General features: G+C 31.2%; 1 protein-coding gene and 1 long non-coding RNA gene across 3 annotated transcripts in view; both read right to left on the reverse strand.

Moving 5' to 3' along the window:
* The window catches only part of LOC127739089 (slit homolog 1 protein-like), a 296,950-nt gene that overhangs the window by 147,350 nt on the left and 128,203 nt on the right, over window positions 1-21,397 (reverse strand). The window lies entirely within an intron of this gene.
* On the reverse strand, window positions 6,687-19,469 carry LOC127739096 (uncharacterized). The gene is made up of 4 exons (XR_008000284.1): window positions 19,329-19,469; window positions 11,985-12,056; window positions 10,429-10,461; window positions 6,687-8,779 (listed from the first exon to the last, which is right to left on the reverse strand). It is a non-coding gene; the product is annotated as an uncharacterized LOC127739096 (long non-coding RNA).

The raw sequence follows: 21,397 nt of genomic DNA on the forward strand, positions 1-21,397 counted from the left end.
TGAATATGCAAGGATAGTCAATTGTATCTAATAATTGAATCCCGACCAGTAATATTACGGCACAATGTCAAGCTCAAGGAAACAAAACTGAAGATAATTCAGGAAGTTAATAAACCCTACTTCAACGCGTCGTTGTATCTTAACAAAACGATAATTTTATCACAGAAGTGTTTTGAGAAAAATACATGACAACGGTTTCATTTTGCGCACTAAATATTGCATTCCAGTGAATTTATCAAATAAAATCCCTTGAACTTTGCCAGAGAAAAGACCAAATATGCTGAAGATACGTGGAGATTATTTTTAACTGTACTTTCATCCTTAAAGACATGATGCAGTTCCTAATATATAAAAAATAGAATATGCAGTATAATAACCAGCGACAACACTACAGGCTTTTTACAAATAACCGTTTATTTATACAGCTATAAGTCGCCGTTTGGCCTCCAACAATGTAACATTTTGTGTTCTATAGTTTACATGTGATCACGTTTTAATGAACATTTTTTTGGAAAATAAGCAAGTGTTGTTTTAGTTGCCAATGAGACCACTTTCCACCAGAGACCAAATGATATAGAAGTTAGCAAATAAAGGTCGCCTCAAGGCCTTTAACAATGCGCAAAACTCAAATCATATATTAAGCTAAAAAAAGGCATAGGCAGGAAAAACTATAAAACGAGGCAAACAATGGACTGATTCATGTACAAAACATTTAAAAAAAAAAAAACAAAAAAAGAACAAAATGAAAAGACCAACCAACTAATTATAGACTCCAGGTTTTGAACAGACTGATACTGAATGTGGCTGAGTTAACATGTTTGCAAACGCAAAATTCTTCCGAAAAATTGATACAGTGGTGTATCATTACAATATACATGTAAGAACACACAACACAACTGTGTAATGATTATCTGTTGAACTGAATAATGTCAGAAATATATCTAATTTGGTATATGTGTCTTACTCACCAATCTGAAAACAATTAAAAATTTATTTACAGTTCATGGTTTTGAAGAGCAACAACACAATCAATCTCATATTCTTTATTCATATGCTGTTCCAATTAAACTGTTAACATAGTGTATATCTATGTTAGCCATACAGTTTCACCATTTTTTTTATTGAAAATATTGCAGTTTTCAAATATCGATATTCTGTTTTTTACAATTGTCCTTTTTTATTGACCGTTTCGTCGACATTGGGATCTTGACATACCTAAATCAACATGATCAACTAAGCCTTCCGTTTTTCTTTTTGTACAGGTCGGAAACCTCTGTATATCTCTGTACCGATGTAAAGCTTTCCCTAAATTTCGGTCAATGATTGTTCTGCCATCTGCGTTTTATTATTGGGAAGACATGTCATCCCAATAATAGAACACAGATGCCAGAACAATCATTGACCGAAATATATACAACTTCTAAAATTTCCACATTTAAAGTTAAAATTTAATTTAAACAAGGTAAACCAACACATGAAGTGGTAATCGAGTGGTAATTGATGGGTGTTGTTGTCTTTATTATCGTTTTATGTATGTAAAACGTGTAATATATATGAAAATGGGCGTTGTAATCTTTTAAAATAGATATTTTACTGAAGTAAACAAAATATACTTTACATAACAATGCTATCTATGGTAACACAATATTTTTTTAAACCGGTTAGGAGTCTGGTATTGCACTTATAAACACTCAACGATTGACAGATTGATTATATAAATGACGGCACAATATGTTATAAAAAAGTTAAATAAAGCTTACTTGAATTGCACGATTCTCTTACATGTACACTATAAATGTGTTATTATATACACTTTCCCCATTTAACAACTACACTTGTTCAAAAGTTTGAAGTATCAATTTACTGGACATAAATCATCAGATTTTTTATTGCACCAGGTTTCCATTTAAATCAGATTAACTGCATGCACATTTACATTTGATGTTGCTGTTCTGTACTTAACTTTATGTCGGACAAAATATCAAATAACTTAATAAAAATCGGTAAATTATTTGTGTTCAGAAAAAGATACAACAAGATATGGCCTGATCCCTAAATGGATACAAACACAATTCATAAGGTTGACCAAATTAAATTGTAAAATCCACAGACGTCTCTGTTACTTTACTTGTATACAGGTATTTCAACATTGAAGATACTTTTGTTCATATAATGCTGCTAGTTGTGTTTATATGTTGTGTTGGTTATATGTATACACTATATAGATAAACTGCCTAGACCGTAAACTGTGCTGTACATTTGTTAATCTTGGGTTACGTTTCACAGTATAGTACTTACCTGCGTGATTTATTAGTGTCCCCAAAACGTCGTTGGACTGAAATGATCGAAATATATCTTGCAACACATGCGTTTTTGGACCCTTGTTCTATTGTCACAGACTGGAAGGCAAAACACCAGCAAACATTGATTTGTATAATGCCAATAAAATTATAAATAAGATTATAGAAGCCCAAGCAATATTCATTGTTATATTTGCTGTGCACAGTTTACTGACCCATGTAATTTTATTTGAAGTTATCTGTCTTTCTATTACTGTTATAGTGTGCAGGTAATCGTAGAGGTTTGTTGTAGCTTTAATGTTTGTATGGGTATGTAATGCTATAAGGTTGATGTTTTTTAGTTGCAATCTGTTTAGTTTGATGTGGATGTTAAACCTGGTTGTGCTAAGGTGTGCGGGGAGTAAAACCCAGCTGCACAATAAATAATTGTTTTTATAAATCGACTGCGTCAAAGTCGAATGTGGAATGTTTATTCCATTAGTTTTCAAATGTCTCCTTTATAACATCCTTATATTATCGATTATATTCTTCAAGATTTAAAAAATGGTGCATGGAATCCCGAATATCACACTTTGTTACAATCCTAGTTTAGACAGACGAGGAAAGACATAAATTGACCAAAACTACACCATATAGCCTATCTTGTCGAGTGGCTCAGACAAGGCAGTGTTATCAAGATGTCAAAGTTGTAAGGAATCGAGTCCTATGTAAGAAAGTACATACATTTGGTACGATAAATTTGCAGGTATTTGTTATGCTTGATTGAAATAAATGTAAATGCATATATTTCCAAAAAAATATCAAAATATGGTACGATTAATTAACCAATACTTAAATGCAAATGTAATGCACAAAGTGAAATATTACTGCTATTTGACCCAAACACAGAACTATGTGTTTTCTTAATGCCGATAATATGCATTTAATTGTAAGTAAATAAAGAAAACTGTAAGTAAATGTATGAAATTGGTTGGTATACTATGGTATGTTGGTTTTTCTTTGTGTTGTTTGGTTGTCTTTTAAATAATGCATTCTATTCCTATTATTCCTATTTTTTCTGCCAAACAAGAGAATTGAATCTGATTTCGGTGAGAAATATATAAAAAAAAAAAAAATGACCTTTCTGAACATTTCCTTATATGCAAAATTTTATCAATAGGTCACTTGACTATGGAATATTGTTTACGGAAATAAAAATTTAACAGATCTGCACTGTAAAAGGACAAATAAGCTTTAACGAACCTTTTTGACTCACAAAGAGTTCATTTTTGACAATCTTTTACTTCACTTACAGTACTCAGCATTGATGCATATTTATGTAAAATTTATGATTTACCTATATCATTCAAAATCGTTCTCTAGTTGAATGTTTCTTCAATAGACTATCGTGAGGGAATTAAACATATAAAATTAACATATTTTCACTTATTAGACGAACAAACACACACTTACTCGCATTTTTATAACACGAAAATATAATCATCTTTAATCTCTAGTTATAACTGAAAATTACAACTCTTGTAATATACCTGGTACGAAATCTCGTCTGAAGAAAAAAAAAACGGTGATCGTTCATTCCATCTCCAAAATTTTGTCCATCAATGTGCAAATGTACAGGATACCTTCTAGCTTTCTTTATATGTGAAAATCGTTTTAACTTATGTAGCATCCACACATTCTCCCATAGATAAAAAAACCATTAGAATACCTTTAACCTGTAGACAGTTTTATTGCCAAAAGGTTCATACATGTTGTCAATAAGAAATTTAAAATGATTTCTACGTGAGAGGATAAATGCAATGTGCGGCAACTAGGAATGTTCTGCATAACTGTTTGCATTGATGTACTTGGAATTTCCATGTTAATCAGAAATGATTACTCAACAAATTAGATGGTCCTTTTCGGGATCTTTATCTTTAGACTCATGACTAGTCGTATAGTTTGTAAATTAACCTTTTTATTGTGTCTTATTTCAAATTGTTCTATTTTGATTTAGTGTGAATTTGAGTGGCGGGTAATGATTGCATAGAAAAAACGCTTATATAGATGCATGAAATCAGAACATTGTTAAACTACTGCTATTTGAAATTTAACATTGAATCCTTGTTAAGACTACATAAAGGTACATAATGTTATTTTGATGAGGAAACATACACGTTCGTACATATCTGAGTTGGTGTGTTGTTATCATTAATTAGTTCTGACTATGGACACTTATAAATGCCGTATTACGTAGACTAGAAGGAAACATGATATCTTAAATATTGAATAGATTTCGCGACAAACGGTTCTAAATGGAGAGGAGCGATACAGCTTGGATGGTTTACAAGTATTATACCATTTGTGAAAATTGGGGTCGATTTTGGTGCTTATTGCCCCTATTACTTTCAAATGACATCATCCTTTTTTTCAGCAAATTGCTTATCAATGATTTATGAATTATTGATCAATTTAGATAACTCGCATTTGTTCATAGTGTTTCTTTCTTTCTACTCTAATATCACACACGGATGGTCACTCTGCATTCTTAAAAGCATGCCACTAGCAAAATGATATTCTAAGCATTATTACTCATCTTCCTCCCAAAGTACAGCTGTTGTTTATTTCTTTCAGTTTGTTTGTATATTCCTTTTCTTCTTGCTGTTCATTCTCTTTTTAGTGTTTTCGTTATTCCTTTTCTTTCGTATTTTCCTTTTTTTTCTATTTTCTATGTGCCTCCTTTTCCATCTATTTTACATTTTATCGAACTTTACGGATATCAAAAAGTAAAATCACAAAAATTCTGAACTTCGAGGAAAATTCAAAATGGAAAGTCCCAAATCAAATGGCAAAATCAAAAGCTCAAACACATCAAACGAATGGATAACAACTGTCATATTCCTGATTTGCAAACAACTGCAAAGTTTTAAAACTTTTTGTATTTATTATAGGAATATCTAAAGAGTTATATGTATTGAAACAAACTATTCATTACATTTACGGACAAAAAATAAATAAAGACGGTTAGGTTATCTACCAAAATCGAATTGGAACTCAACTTGGCACATATATTTTTTCGAATTGACTGCTGTCAGTGCCATGACGCCTTTTGTTAAGTCAAACAGCATTTATTCATTTTTGACTTCAATTTTACGAGCCAATCAATTAAAGTCTACTCACCGTTTCATATTCCACATTGTTATTTGATGAACTAGGAGACCGCAATGGTTAAGGAAAATATCATTGGTACAAAATATTTTGAAATCAAACCCACAACTCCGTTATTAATAGATTGAAAATGTGGGAATCTTCCATCTGTGAGATAATCCGATTAACGATTTAATGTATGGCATGAATGGAGGAACAGAATTAGGTAAATATAAGAGACATTGAATATTAAATGCTTAACCGTGACACCTTGAGCAAGATCAAAAGCTATTCAAAAACTTTCGTTATGTTTTTAAAGGGTTTTATAACTAATTCCTGTTTATTCATATTCTGTCAAAAAAAAAAAAATAATTACAAAGACCTGCTGCCGATGAAAAGACTAACGCTTTTTATGACTTAATAATGATACATGTTGAGTACATGTTGAGTATTGTAGAATATGATATTGAATGTACTGGAATACCATTATAAAAACAAAGGAATAAAACTTTTTTGAACATAAAACAATTCATATCGAGGGTTCCAGAAATCAAATGGCAATGTTTAAATTATTACACATAACATTAAACGTAAAGCAACACGAAATGAGTAATTAAGAAGGGTGAAGGAAATTCTAATAAATAGAATCTATATTGAGGTGGAAGTCATCATGTTGAAAATAAAGTCCACTAAAAATGGTTTCAGAGAAATGTGCTCTTGTATCTAGGTAAACTGCTGGTTATGCAAGATGACAAGTGGAACTTGGAAGAAGCAATATTGAATTAATTACATTTACATTTTGCTGGTGTTAGACCTATGTTATTCATTAAAATCTTTCATATTTCATTAAGTTATCCCCTTTCAAATATATTCACTCTTCGATGAATATTGGTCAAGCATTCGTTAAATGATGTCAGAGAAATACACGTAAACAAGAAGAACGACAGATTGAAGTACTTCACACTTGTACTTATGGACATATAAGATAGTGGGAATTGTTAATTAAAACATGGTTGGTCCCTTTGGCTGTAGTCGTTCGTCTTTATTCTATTTTTTTCACTACAAAGAATTATTGTGAACGATTACCGAAATCTGCAGTTTTTCTCAAGTGGCGAATTGAGAAATTCCTCAAATGGTCAATAATTTGACATCAGATTTAAATCATGTATTTGGTTTATACTTAGGTATATTGTATGATGAACATAAACACAAAGTACATAATTTACATTATTAATATTGAAATTAACTGTTGACACAGAGATATGTCACGTTTTTATTTAATTTTGATAGTAAAATGCTACGGTTAAAACTATAATGGCAATACTTTAGGATCTTAGCTATCCATAAAATTTAAAGTCAATGAACAATGACTGTAGATGAAGGTCCAAATAACCTCCTTGATATAAGTACATGCTAATATAGCAACATACCAATGACTATTGACTTATTACAAGTTGTTCCCGGTAAACTGACCGAATCACAAACATTAACTTCTAAGCTAAGGAAAAGTTTCAAAGTCAATAGACCATACCTAAGGGGGCGGGGCCAAATAATCTCCATGGAAATGAGATGTGCCAATGATTATACAACTTAAGATTACTATCACTAGATGATCTTTTTAAACTGGCATAATCACAAACTAATGCATGTACATTATTGAATACATTGCCACCTGCCACAGCATGCCTGAGTCTCGCTTTTGCGATTTCGTCGAGGAGAGACAATTTGATATTTTTCTCTTCTATATTCCTTACGGCATCTAATCTTTTAACTGTTTAAAACTGTTTAAAATCGTAAGTCATTACTTTGAACAATGCTGTCTGTAATGGAGATTTGTTTTATGTCACGTTTCCCCAAAAAAATTGCGCGTCTAAGACAGAACAGATTGTGATTATTTCTTTAATGTAAATGATATGTCCGCTTATAATTTCGAAAGAAAATGTTGAACTGTAACCTATTGCTCGACAATGATACCCTCTATAAGCATCCGGTAAACAGTTAGTTGACGAGCAATGGATGTGAGAATGCAATACTAGGGATAGCATGCTCATATAAAGCATATTTGCAAATTTGTAGTTCTATAGAAAAATGTGACAAACATTGCATATATGTGTAGGAATATATTTGACTGCTCAGTCACGGTAAACAGGAAGTTATATTATTGAGTGATAATTATGAAAACGTATCATACAGTAAATAAAGGCAACAGTAGTATACCGCTGTTCGAAATTCATAAATAGATTGAGAAAAAAACAAATCCGGGTTACAAACTAAAACTGAGGGAAACACATCAAATATAAGAGGAGAACTACGACACAACAGAAACACAACATTAAAATGTAACACACACAGAAACGAACTACAATATAACAATGGCCATTTTCCTGACTTGGAACAGGACATTTTAAGAAAAAAATAGTAGGTTGAACCTGGTTTTGTGGCTAGCCAAACCTCGCACTTTTATGGCAATGTTAAATATAACACTAAATGACATCATTACATGACATGAATACAGTACAACATTACGGACAGAGAATAACGCAAATAAACAATACAATATAGTACATATGGACAACGAAACAACAGAAACACTGAAGTGAACAAACAACCGACAATGCCACAAACACAGAAACAAACTATACGCTATACGATAACAATTGCCATTTTCCTGACTTGGTACAGGATACTTTTAAGAAAAAAATGGTGGGTTGAACCTGGTTTTGTGACTAGCCAAACCTCCTGCTTTGATGGCAATGTTAAATATAACATTACAATGACAACATTACATGACAGGACTACAATACAAATAATGGGAGAACATAAAGGACAGAGAAACATACGAATAATAGTTAACAAAAGATACCAGGTTTAAAATACGCAAGACGCGCGTTTCGTCCACACAAGACAAACCAGTGACGCTCAGATAAAAAAGTACGAAAGCCAAAACAAGTACAAAGTTGAAGAGCATTGAGGACCAAAAGTTCCAAAAAGTTGTCCCAAATACGGCTTAGGTTATATGTCTGGGATAAGAAAATCATGCTCATACCAGTTGCATGGTACGGACGGACGAAGGACGGACGGATATGAACCAGTTTACCCCTGCCCTTTTCAACGTCTTAATTCTACTATACTTTAACGTATACAAAACATTTGATTAGAAATAAAATTGTTGCTTGACTATATATCTCTATTACACATTGGCAATGTGTACGACATCATATGGTGAAAGATTGTCTCTTCTGACCAGAGTCAGATCCTGATAGGCTTGATGATCTAATTGGATTTCATTTTCATAAACTGCTGAATTTCTTTGATTTGAATTTTCGTGACAATTCTTCAACATCGATTTTCGCCTGTCAAAAATAAAATGTAAAAGTAATATTTTACATGAGAAGTAACATTTTAAATGCGTTTTTAAACCAAGATGGGAGTGAAATTTATATCTGATAGCAGTTAGAAATGATCAACAGCAATCCGTTGTTGATGATTGAACAATTTTGCCATCCGATTCTTCATTTTCTAGATCAATTGTTAAAATTGCAAAAAGGGGAAACACACAGAAGTTGCCCTTAAAAACGAAAAGTCAAACGAAATCTGACAACGTTATAAGCCACAAACACAGAAACAAACAAACCACATGAAAAAAAAGAAGATAAACGACTAACAACGAATGCCAGTGGACGAAAAACGGACATCGGACGCAATTGATTACAATAGCTCACATTGACACTCTTTAAATATACATTCTTATAATACCTTAACTAATAAGTCTAGAAAAATGTATAGTTGTCAAATGAAAAATGATAACACAAATTAAATACACTGACTAAAGTGAACAGACAAAATATTAAATTATACGTTCTTAAAAGTTTGTTTGACATGTTTAAATTGAGCTTCGGAATCTTCTTTTCCCCTGATATTATTTAAATATCAATATACTAGTATACATACATAAATCACATATACATATTACAAGTCGAGGTATAAAGTTTGGAATAGGATCTGACTACCTTTCAGTAGCAGATCAGTTCAACGCGGCTTTTTGTGATGCTTTATGTTTTATTATGTCTCTTTTGTTTTCATGGTTGTTGTATATTCGTATTTTTTCTATTTTGACCTTGGTGTTGTAGTTTTTGTTTCGATATATTTGGTTTTTGGTTTTCCGTTCGAATATTCTGCCGCATTTTACCGGAAGTTCGTTCAGTTCATTCTTACTTTGTTTAATTATCAAAAAAATACAATAAGTTCATATTGTTTGTTTTACTTGCAGTACTTCAAAAGATGTGATCCCTTTCTTCTCTATCAACCAATAAGATAATGTCGATCCTATTTGAAATTTTAAAACAATACGCGGTATGCCAATAAACGGTTGTGACTTCTACAATACTGATTGTTTTATGAACAGTCTTTCTAAATGTGTACTTGTATATTATATTGGTTCCTTCGAAAAGAAACCTTAATTAAGAGAATGGCAACTTTAACATGAATGACGAGTTTTCAATCAAAACAAAATATTTTGCTAAGCAAATGTCATAATCTTTTTAAGTTATATCTAGCTTTGTGATACTACATATACATGGAATTTACACTCGACTTAATTAACACGTACTGAATAAACAAAATGACAGCTGCAATGATAACTATCAATCCTACAATTCCAGCAACTACACCGATCAAGACAGTATCTGCAATAGCAAAATAAGAATCAGATGAAATGGAATTTGAAATATCTCCGCCATTAATACAACAATTATTCTATTATTCATTATCAAACCATATCATGCTAAACACATTAGAATAACACGCACACGCAGAAAGACGTGAGGTAACAATTTGTAATAAAATGAATTGACTGAGCAAATAGAAAGTATATCGGATCTATTGTCTTAGAAGTTTACATTTTGTTAGGTTAACATAATCCAATATTTCTAGGTCAGTATTTTCTACAGTGATCGAGGGAATAAAAACGCATTTTTTTCTATCATTTTTAATAAATACTTACTAGTACTTCTTTTGTATCCATCTTCTTTTGAAACTGAAAAAAGTTTTGATATGAAACTATTTTTTATATATGAATAATAGTCCATCAGATATATTTAGTTATGTCTATCAGTGCAATATTCTTAATTGAGAAAATTCTAATTATTGTGTGTTTCTATTTTCTCGGCAAGGATAATTTTTCCATACATGTAAGAACAAGTACAAACAAAAACGTTGTATGCAATCAATGTATCTGTTTTATAGTCAAACAAGGAAATACCAAAAAAAAAATAAATAAATGGGAGATTTAGTACTAAAACAAAAAATACACAAAACGGTTTATAGACGCTGGTTTCCGACGGTATCCTATGATTAATACATTTCGTAGACGATCCTAGGACATATCGTTGTCTTAAGTGAGTTTTTTTTCAAAAGATTTTCAAGTTAAGATATGTGAAATTATTTATAGTAAAGCAAGGACATCAAAGTATCTCTATTAAGATATGTCATTTTCAGCCATACCAACACCACAATAATTATGCCGTATTTGACATTTAGTTATAAAAATCAGAAGATTAGGTATGATTGCCAATCAGACAACTCTGCATTAGAGAACACACGATATAAAAGTTTACAATTCTAGGTCACTATACGGCCTTCAACAATGAACCTTTTAGGTGATATCAGATAAGACACTGTCATAGCATTTAAATTTTTAGTTTGGCATATTATAAATATTTGTTATCCGTTAGATAAATTATCATGGAATTATCGTGAAAGGCTAAGATACATAACCTGTCTTACGATTCAAGCTGAAATTGTAAATGTATAATATATAGAGCTATTGCCACTGATTGTCACAAAAGCATACACGGAAGAATTAATTACGCTGCATACATGAATATGCATATGTATGACGTTTTTGACTATTCATAAATATAGGTCTATATAAATGATTGTCGGTTGCTCTACCTAAGTTTCTAAAAATAGTATCAAAACATTTCTTAAAGTAAACTAAATGTACTTCCTATATATAATAAAGAAGAAAAAAATGCTTTTAAATAGTTATTACTAAGATTATTCATCAGACCATACATTCTGGGAACATAAGCGCAAAACAGATTTTTTTTTTTTGGGGGGGGGGGGGGGGGGGGGGTGGGGGGGGGGATTCTTGCCGCTGAATTTTTAGTTCTCTTTGTCCAGTTTTGAGGGCTGTTCTTTGTATTTTAGTCTTTTTCGTTTTGGCAATTGTATTGTCGGTTAGTATTCAAGTTATGAATTTTTGTTGAAGTATTTTACCTGTTTTACTATTTTTTTTTTAACTTAAAGTCAGTAAGAAATACACAAAATTTTCCTCCGAACAAATACCCTCTAAAAAAAAAACAGCACACGAAGCATGGTGTATTTATTTTTACTAAGCACATAGAGATTGATATGAGCTACATAATATGAATTCAAATCTGAAAGAAAATTAGTTAAATGTGTTTTACGAATTAAGTTAGAATAGCTTCAAAATTAAAAAAAATAAATAAAAAACAACAACAAGTAACTAGTAAACGAAATGGTGTCTATATTTACATGCTGTTATTTCTGTTGTTACTCCTGATGTAGTAGATTCTTCCTGTGCATAAGTCAGATGAGTTGTTGAATCTAAAGTATTGAAAATAAATGTCATTGATAATTTCTGTGTGTAATTTGACAGTATTTGTACATAATTACGTAAGTCAACCAGAAACAGATAAAATTGGGCCTATCTAGATTTTTAGGGGGAATCTATAAAGGTTCCTATCTTATACTTCTCAAAATAAACGGAATAAAAAAGGAGGTTTGTTATCACCACAAAATTTAAATCTAGCTCCAAAAATGAATTTCATGAGGATTCCCTTGTAACGTGATGGATGTTATCTACTCTTGTTTTTGACTTTTTGTCAGATATTCGGAATCCTCTAGTTTTATCAATGTAGTGAATATACAAATTTTGCCCTCTAACCCCTACTTTCTTTTCATTATTTGATTACATATAGTTTTAAAATTCATTTTTTAAAATCTTATAAAATCCTTGTTATTTTTTCATAGATTTTGAATAAAAAGGTGCAAATGTAAAATGCTTGAAAACTCTAGAGAGAATCGTTCCCCGCCATATTTTCTATTAATTATGTATCGAAAACAAGCAGACACATCCATAATTATTTTCTGCTTTTTTAGTTCTTTTATTTATATACTCAATTCAAAACAGTCTTTTCAAAAGCTTGTTATTTTGAAACATAAACTTCCTTAAGTAGCAAACATCCTTAAGAAAAAGTAGTTAGTCCATACTTCGCATCATATGTTCAACATACTTATCTTCAGCACGACTGAGCTTCAATTTCTCTTCATACATAAAAATAATAAAACGATACGATTGTTTGTGCCTTGTATTATTTTATAATCTACTTTGAACAATAGGACAGTTACTCGATTAGACATTGGACATTACCGTACAAGAGCAACTCGATAGTCAGTACATTTAGATTACTTTAACGCGATCAAAAACAACTCCGATCCGTGACTGAATTCAATTTATATGTCTAAGTTTAGCCGGGATTTTGGTATTTTGTATTGTCATCTTAAGAAGTTACGCAGTGAAGAAGATGGACAGTTTTCTTTGCTTGAAATAGGATCTTGTCTACACTAGTCCTTGTTTCCTTTTTTTTTTAATCAACAACAATATTGCACATGATATTAATAATTACTCCGGATCTGGACACAGCTATCTCAGTGGAGGTCACCGTTTCATTAGTTCTAGAAATCCAGGGAATTGTATATGTCATCTTAGATTAGGCTTGTTGTTTATAAGCTATCATCAATTCAATGTTTCCGGTTAACGGTTGTTTTGTAATCATTTTTGGAATATATTGTGTATTAGCTATATCTAGATTATTAATCAGGTAGGTCAGTTATAATTTAAAAGGTTGATAGTCAAACTGTAACCAACAAGAACATACATGGTGCCAGATCATATAAATATATCATTGTTCAAGTACATGAAAATTGAATAAAACTCACACAATTAAGTGATAAATTAATCAATTAATGCACAAATTAACTGTACTATCAAATGATATAATTCAAGTACATCTAAATATATTTGTTTTTCTAATATAACTTTTCTTTCAGTGTATTGAGATTTGTTTTGTAGAATTTACCAGTTTTTAACCAGATTTCGAAAAGAAAATATCGCTAATTAATTTTACTTAAACAAACTTTCAAACAATCTATTTATCTTGCAACTGAAATCGGATATCTTAATATAATCAAGGTACTAGTATAACAGTGATAATAAATGAAACAAATGGCCAAAAAACTTCAGACTAATTCGCCAACAAGTAATTTGGGGGGAACTAGTTGTGAAACTTCAAAACATTTCATAACTGACTGAAAAGCAATATCATTTATATAAACGATATTATTGTAGAAAATGGAAATATTTTAGAAAGTTTTATGAGATAAAAGCTAAAAAATAAAAAAAATGTATTGATGAGTTTTTCAGAATTCAAAAAGCTATACCAACAGAATTATTAATATATAAGTTGAAAACTGTTCATGAAAAACTATTGTACTAATAAATTATGTGTTGTATATTTATGACAATGATAACTGTAATCTCAATATAAATAAATTAGAAACAAGTGAAATTGATAAAACATTAATAGAACAAGATATAGCAATACAAATTGGTTTTAACAAGTGGAAGAGACCACTTAATTTAAAAAAACCCAGAGACTATAAAGCCCAAGATATACTAAAATTTGTTTTGAATCATTTGAAAGAAAATAGTTAAAAAGTTTTAAAATGGAAACTCGTACATTTATTTTTTTCAAAAAGATAGACAATTTGTTCTTACTCTTAATGTAATCACTGTAAAATTGCAGATGATTATAAGCACCTATTTATTACATGCCACTTTCTAGATAACTTTATGGAAGAAATATATAATCCATTAGAAAAAACTAAGCTTTGAAAATAATTTAACTTGGAATCATTTAATTTGGGTTTACAAAATAAATGATGCACACTACTATAATATCAGTTATTTACTCATAGTGCTCTTGTTTTCACTACACAAAATACATAATCTGAATATCTGAAAATAGGACATAGAATATCAATGCATTTTATGTATTTAAAACAGAGTTTAACATGTTTAAACATTGTGACTTGGATTGACAGTTGCCTAATTTGTACTAATATTACATCTTCTTAGTTCTATTAACAACAGCACGTCATACATTACACGAAAAGAGCATAATCCGAATCATGCTAACAACTGGTTATAGAATAAAAGTGTTTATTACCGATGTAAAGACCCTATGAGCAAATAAATATTAATTCAAAAATCGTCAACTTTCATGACTTGACAACAGTGTCTTAACTATATACCTTGTGAATTAGTCTGTTTTAATTTTTTTTTGTAGCTCTTGAAGTGAATGACGACATTTGTGTTTGTATAGAATATAGCCCTTAAAGATGGAATGTGAAAAACCTGAAAATATAGGATGTCTGCAATTTTATTCCTTGTAACATTAATAACATTTTGTAAAATAACAGGAACGGGATCAATTTTAATGCACAACATGCGCATTTCGGCAATTCTTATCTCTTCATTGATGCTCGAGACCAAAATATTTGAATAGCCAAAATCTATTACAAAAGTTGAGTGCGGATCATGAGGGAGATATATTCCGTAATTTAAAATTATTCCAACAATTTTATGACGGCAGATTTTTATCAAACAATATCCGTATTTTTATGCCAGAACCGAAGTACTGAATATTGGGCTGGTGATACCCTCAGGAACTAACAGTCCACCAGCAGATGTATCTACCCAAAGGTAGTAGTTACATAAATGGGACCAATTTTAATGCGTCAGATTCGCATTTCGAAAATTAATGACTCATCAGTGTAGCTCGAAGCCAAACTATTTGAATATTCAAAAAATTACGATATCGAAAACCCTGGTATAATATTTTTTCAGTAATACAGAGATTTCTTTCTCTAAAACCAAAAACGTTGTTACTCGTACTGTGAGAAACAAATTTATTTATTTTGTAAAAAATGTTTCCGTACTCCTAACAACAAAATTATTATATTTAAATTTACCTGTGTACATAATTTTATTTAACGCTATTTTGTCCCGGGTTAGAGTTGTCTTTTGACATGGTTTCCTAGATCTTTTTTTTATATTACTATTTCATTTTTAATGTGTCATAGATCAAATTTATTCGTTCAGTGTAGGTTTACTTGTTTTTGTTTATATGTCTTTTTGATCGGATTAAGCCATTTTGATTGATATTTTCTAGTGTGTCTTTTTATGTTGTAATGTTACACTTTTGTTCCAGGTTAGGATGAAGGTTGGCGCCTGTTAAAACGTTTAAACCAGCTGCATTTGTATGCACCTGTCCTAAGTCAGGAGTCTGTCGTTCAGTGGTTGTTGTTTGTTGGTGTGGTTCATAAGTGTTTATCGTTTCTCGCTTTTTGTATAGATAATACAGTTGGTTTTCCTGTTTGAATTTTTTTACACTAGTCTTTTTGGGGCTCTTTATAGCTTGCTGTTCGGTGTGAGATAAAACTCCGTGTTGAAGATCGTACTTTGACCTATAATATTTTACTTTTTATACATTGTCTCATTGGCACGCATACCAAATCTTCTTATTTATTTTTACATACACGAGCAAATCGAGCAAGTTGAGATATATAAATAAAGGCAACAGTAGTATACCGCTGTTCGAAATTCATAAATCGATTGAGAAAAAAACAAATCCGGGTTACAAACTAAAACTGAGGGAACACATCAAATATAAGAGGAGAACTACGACACAACAAAAACACAACATTAAAATGTAACACACACAGAAACGAACTATAATATAACAATAGCCATTTTCCTGACTTGGTACAGGACATTTTAAGAAAAAAAAATGGTGGGTTGAACCTGGTTTTGTGGCTAGCCAAACCTCCCGCTTTTATAGCAATGTTAAATATAACATTAAAATGACAACATTACATGACAGGACTACAATACAAATAAATGGGAGAACATATTGGACAGAGAAACATACGAATAATAGCTAACAAAAGGTACCAGGTTTAAAATTTAATACGCAAGACACGCGTTTCGTCCACACAAGACTAACCAGTGACGCTCAGATAAAAAAAGTACGAAAGCCAAAACAAGTACAAAGTTGAAGAACATACGCTTGTGCCAAATTGATAAGTAACAATAGAAAATTGACAATCATCTCTTTAATCACCCCCAGTTTTTGGTGGGGTTCGTGTTGCTGAGTCTTTAGTTTTCTATGTTGTGTCTTGTGTACTGTTATTTGTCTGTTTGTCTGTTTTCTTTTCTAGCCATGGCGTTGTCAGTTTATTTTCGATCTATGAATTTGACTGTTCCTTTGGTATCTTTCGCCCCTCTTTTATCGTATATTTTATTAATAATAAGATTTCCGTTAGAGATAAAGATATCAAGTCGAAGATAGAATTTACTGACCCCGTATATATCGTATAAGGTCACTTTCACACTATGTAGCAAATAATATCAGCGAATTAGTGTACGGGAAGACAATAATTCAATACCAGCACATTTATGACTATTGTGTTACTATAAAGGATTTTCTTTTACCAGAAAGTTCGCGTACATTTCCTAGCCATTCAAGTATATAAAACATATTTCACTTTGTTTCTAAATTTGAAGTTTCATGACTTTAACGAACCCAAAATGACACAAAAAACAGGTCCCTTACGAATAGTAAGGGATACATCAGAAAATGACCCTACTCCTTTACACGTGGGATATCTAATTCGAAATTTGCCTTCACCTTTATCTCCATGTAAACAGATGGCATATTTTCCAAAAACCTGTACTCTAAGCATACTGACATCCACCAATACCTGTCTCCAATGCTGTTATCTCGACAATTCTGCTAATATAGCCGCTATGAAAGACCCCGATATGTGAAACGATTAACAAAAACACGACCTGATTTATGACAAACAATCGACCAAAATATATATGACGTAGAACAACCAACGATGTTTTGACAAGGTAACTTCATCATTCAGCGGAGTGAAAGATGTTAGTGAGCGCTCAACCCGTCTGCTTACCTTGCATAGTGATGTAACAGCATCGTGTACGAAAAAACTGTGAACATAAATTTTGAGATTTCGAGAGTATTGCATGGTAATACATTGTCCTTTACCGGTAAAAAATTCATTGTACTGGGAAACATTACAACAAAGTGCTGATAGCTGATTATTTTCGTACATTTTCTTAAGTACAAGGACAAAAAATCTGTTAAAAAAGCATCTGAGCGAAACAAAATTCAAACTTGGTCTACAACTTGTCATGGTGAAACTAGTACTATATAAAAAATACCCAATCAATATATTCAAGCATGAAGAAAAAAAAAGTGTGGAAATCTGATTATTTGCGTGAATTTTCTAAGTCAGAGGACGATAACTCTGCAAAATAATGAATAACCATCTGAACCCAACTAGATTCGAACTTGATCTATAACTTGTCATGGTAAGACTATTTATCAAAAATCAAATCAATATCTTCAACCATGAAAAAAAAGTGTGAAAAACTGATTTCTAGCGTGAATTTACTTAGTGAAAGAACCATTACCCTGCACAAAATCATCAGACCGGAACAAAATTCAAACCTGATCTGTTACTGGTCATGATAAAACCATATACCAAATAATAAATTGATACCTTAAAGCATGAAGAAAAAATTGTGAAAAGCTGATTTGCCAGACTGACATATAGACAGACAGAAGGACAGACGAACGGATTGTAAAACATAAAGTCCCCTTTGGCTTTATCGGAAGTTTACTAATAAAGATAAAAAAGAACCGACTTAGGAGTACTTGCAATTACTGAATGCTAGTTTAAAACCAATAACAACTAAATCATGTTCTTTTCGACTAAATAATAAAAACTGATACCGTGCATGGACGTCATAAAGATGTCACACAAATTAGGAGAAAAGCATAGGGTTTGATGTAATGCCAACAAATAAATGTATAATTTCGATAGGATGAAGGACGATACGTTTAAATAACTGTATGATATAACATATTTATGTTAGTTTTAATATATCAAAATCAAAATTAAAGTTTGAATTCTACCTATTAACATGTTCTTATTAACAATCACAGGATAATAAATAAATTTCTAGACAATGAAAAACATAAACAAAAACTAATCATCCAATGGAAATATCATAACATGAATTTCTAAAGATACATGATGCTGTCGAATCGATAAAAACAGAATGCACTGCTGTTCATAAGACGTTTTACATATACGACAATCAACGGAGGAGGTATGATAAGACCCATTTGTTTGCCTCTGATATAATCTTGACACTTAAGCGCAAAAGGTCGCTTGTAATCATGTCGCAATAACCACGTCTTAGTTTAGATATGTTCAAAATTGATATAAGCCAAGACCTTACAAATTTTTAATTACATACATCTGCGTCGTAAAGCAAAGTACATCTAGTAAATATGACAATAATATAAATGCCAACATTACAAAGAATGCTCAATTTTAGCGATTGGTATTGAATTACGTAAATGAATATATGAACAATAATATTTCTGGAATCTGATGCGACTGTCATACAAGTGAGAGGTTTAGCGCTATAAAACCAGGTTCAATCCACCATTTTCTACATTTGAATATGCCTGTACCAAGTCAGGAATATGACAGTTGTTGTCCATTCGTTTGATGTGTTTTATCATTTGATGTTGCCATTTGATTAGGGACTTTCCGTTTTGAATTTTCCTCGGAGTTCAGTATTTTTGTGATTTTACTTTTTTTTCTAAGACATCAACTTCCATAGTTTTAAATTGAAAATAAATTATCAACACTTACAGGTACAATTTTCAAAATCGCTTGCTTGAAGACTTGACATTTGAACATTATTGCGATCCAAACAGTTTACTAATTCTTCTTTCAGTGATCTAGATTTTAGCCAGGACCAAAATGGAAAGTTACAATCGTAGATCACATGAAGATACCTGTTTGAAGATGAATGATAGAAATTAGATGAATTAATAGTTTATTTCAATACTGCTGTTGCTAACATTATCATGACATTTTTAAAAACAATGGAATCAAAATATTAGAGATTAAAAATTCCACAAAAATTATCATATCAACATTATCAGATGCTCTGAAAAGTTACTTGATATTGCTGATTTGGGTGAGACTAATACTGTTTAGTGATAGCAAGATATGTATTTAATCAGTTAATTAGTTAATGCCTTTGTGAAAACATGATTGACCAGGAAACACAATGTGTGGAAACATGAGATGGAATGCTGACAGTCGTTAAAGAAAATCGGCTTATATGTTTTAACCTAATAAAGCGTAATATCTGGGCAAAAACATATTGAATTTCACTAAAATGTGTCTATAAAAATGCGGAGACAGTGTATGGATTGCATGCGTTGCTTGTAGTTTCATTCAAAGAACAATTTGATGAGTTTTAGAACACCTAAAATCAGTGAAATATGAAGTTCATTTTTATATCAAGTCGCTTAAGTAAGATGAGGGAGTTCCATTTCAAATAATATCTGCATATGGATATGTTGAAGGACATATTTTCTTTTCATTTCATGTTCTTGATGTATTTGACTGGAGTATCAACTAAGGATTCAATTATTCTGCACTAAAATGTCATTGTTTTTGCTTATATAAATATAAAAATCAAATAATAGTAAAGGCCATTACATTTCAAGAGATATTTTATTTCAATTGACAATTTCGAATATTCAACTTCGTAAATTTTGTTGAAATTAAATGCCTAAAATGTTGTGGAAATACATGTACCGTTAAATAAATTTGGATTTAGTATATTACAGGTTTTGATACCGGTTTATATACTATAAATATATATATATACATCATTCAATGGGTAAGCAACACAGCGACGGGGAAATAAATTGAAAGAACTCTAGATGTAATCATTGAGTCTTCAACGACAGATACGTGTAATACTATATGAATGTTTATGATCATTCGAAGGACCAGACAATATCTACTCATCATCCAACCTCCGGTTAAAAATGCAGAGGGAGACAAGGATGAAAATCAGCAAAATGGTATACTTACATATATTTGGTATAAGAATCAGCTAACCTTTTTTTTTACCGAAGAAGAACACTTACTTTATAAAATGTGACAGGAGTATCTAAGTACAAATAACATTTTGCACTAGTAAACAAATGTTAGTCTGAAAAGGTAATTTTGATCCGAACTGCTCTTAAATGACTGAACAATAAATGAGTACATCAATAATTTTCAGGCCATTGCAGTAAATTCAGTACTGTTCAGACTATGTACTTGCAGTCAATTAAGATCTGTTCAGTCTATGTTCAGATTGTTCAGTAGTTGATATTTAACTGTACAGATCAACAATATACTGAATGTCTATAAAGCTATTTAACAGTACTGAATGTCTGTAAAGCTACTTAACAGTACTGAAGTGTCTGTAAAGCTACTGCACAGTACTGAATTTTCTGTAAAGCTACTGCACAGTACTGAATTTATCGGAGTGAATTAATCTTAAAAATTATGTTGTTATTTGCATACTATTGTCTTTACTAGCACTGTTCATTGATTTCCAATAAACATTGTAAAGAAAATCGATATCGACATCAAATTCAAATTATGATACAAATACATGTATATATGAACTGCATTTTCCCCAGTAATAACAGACAAGTCCGTCTTATATGTTTTTCATCATTTCTGAAAGTAAGTTTGAAGTATTCAATATAGTGACATAGAGACCGCGCTTTATCGGCTATGTTATTCCCATGTGAATGCATACATCAACGGCAAAAACAGTGAAGGAAGAATATTTGTGTTTAAAACCCAGTAATTGTGTACAAAATTCAATACATAAACATATATAAAACCCTTCTGTTTCATTTTAA

Source organism: Mytilus californianus, unplaced genomic scaffold, assembly GCF_021869535.1.
Source record: "Mytilus californianus isolate M0D057914Y unplaced genomic scaffold, xbMytCali1.0.p SCAF_4, whole genome shotgun sequence".
Taxonomy (NCBI): domain Eukaryota; kingdom Metazoa; phylum Mollusca; class Bivalvia; order Mytilida; family Mytilidae; genus Mytilus; species Mytilus californianus.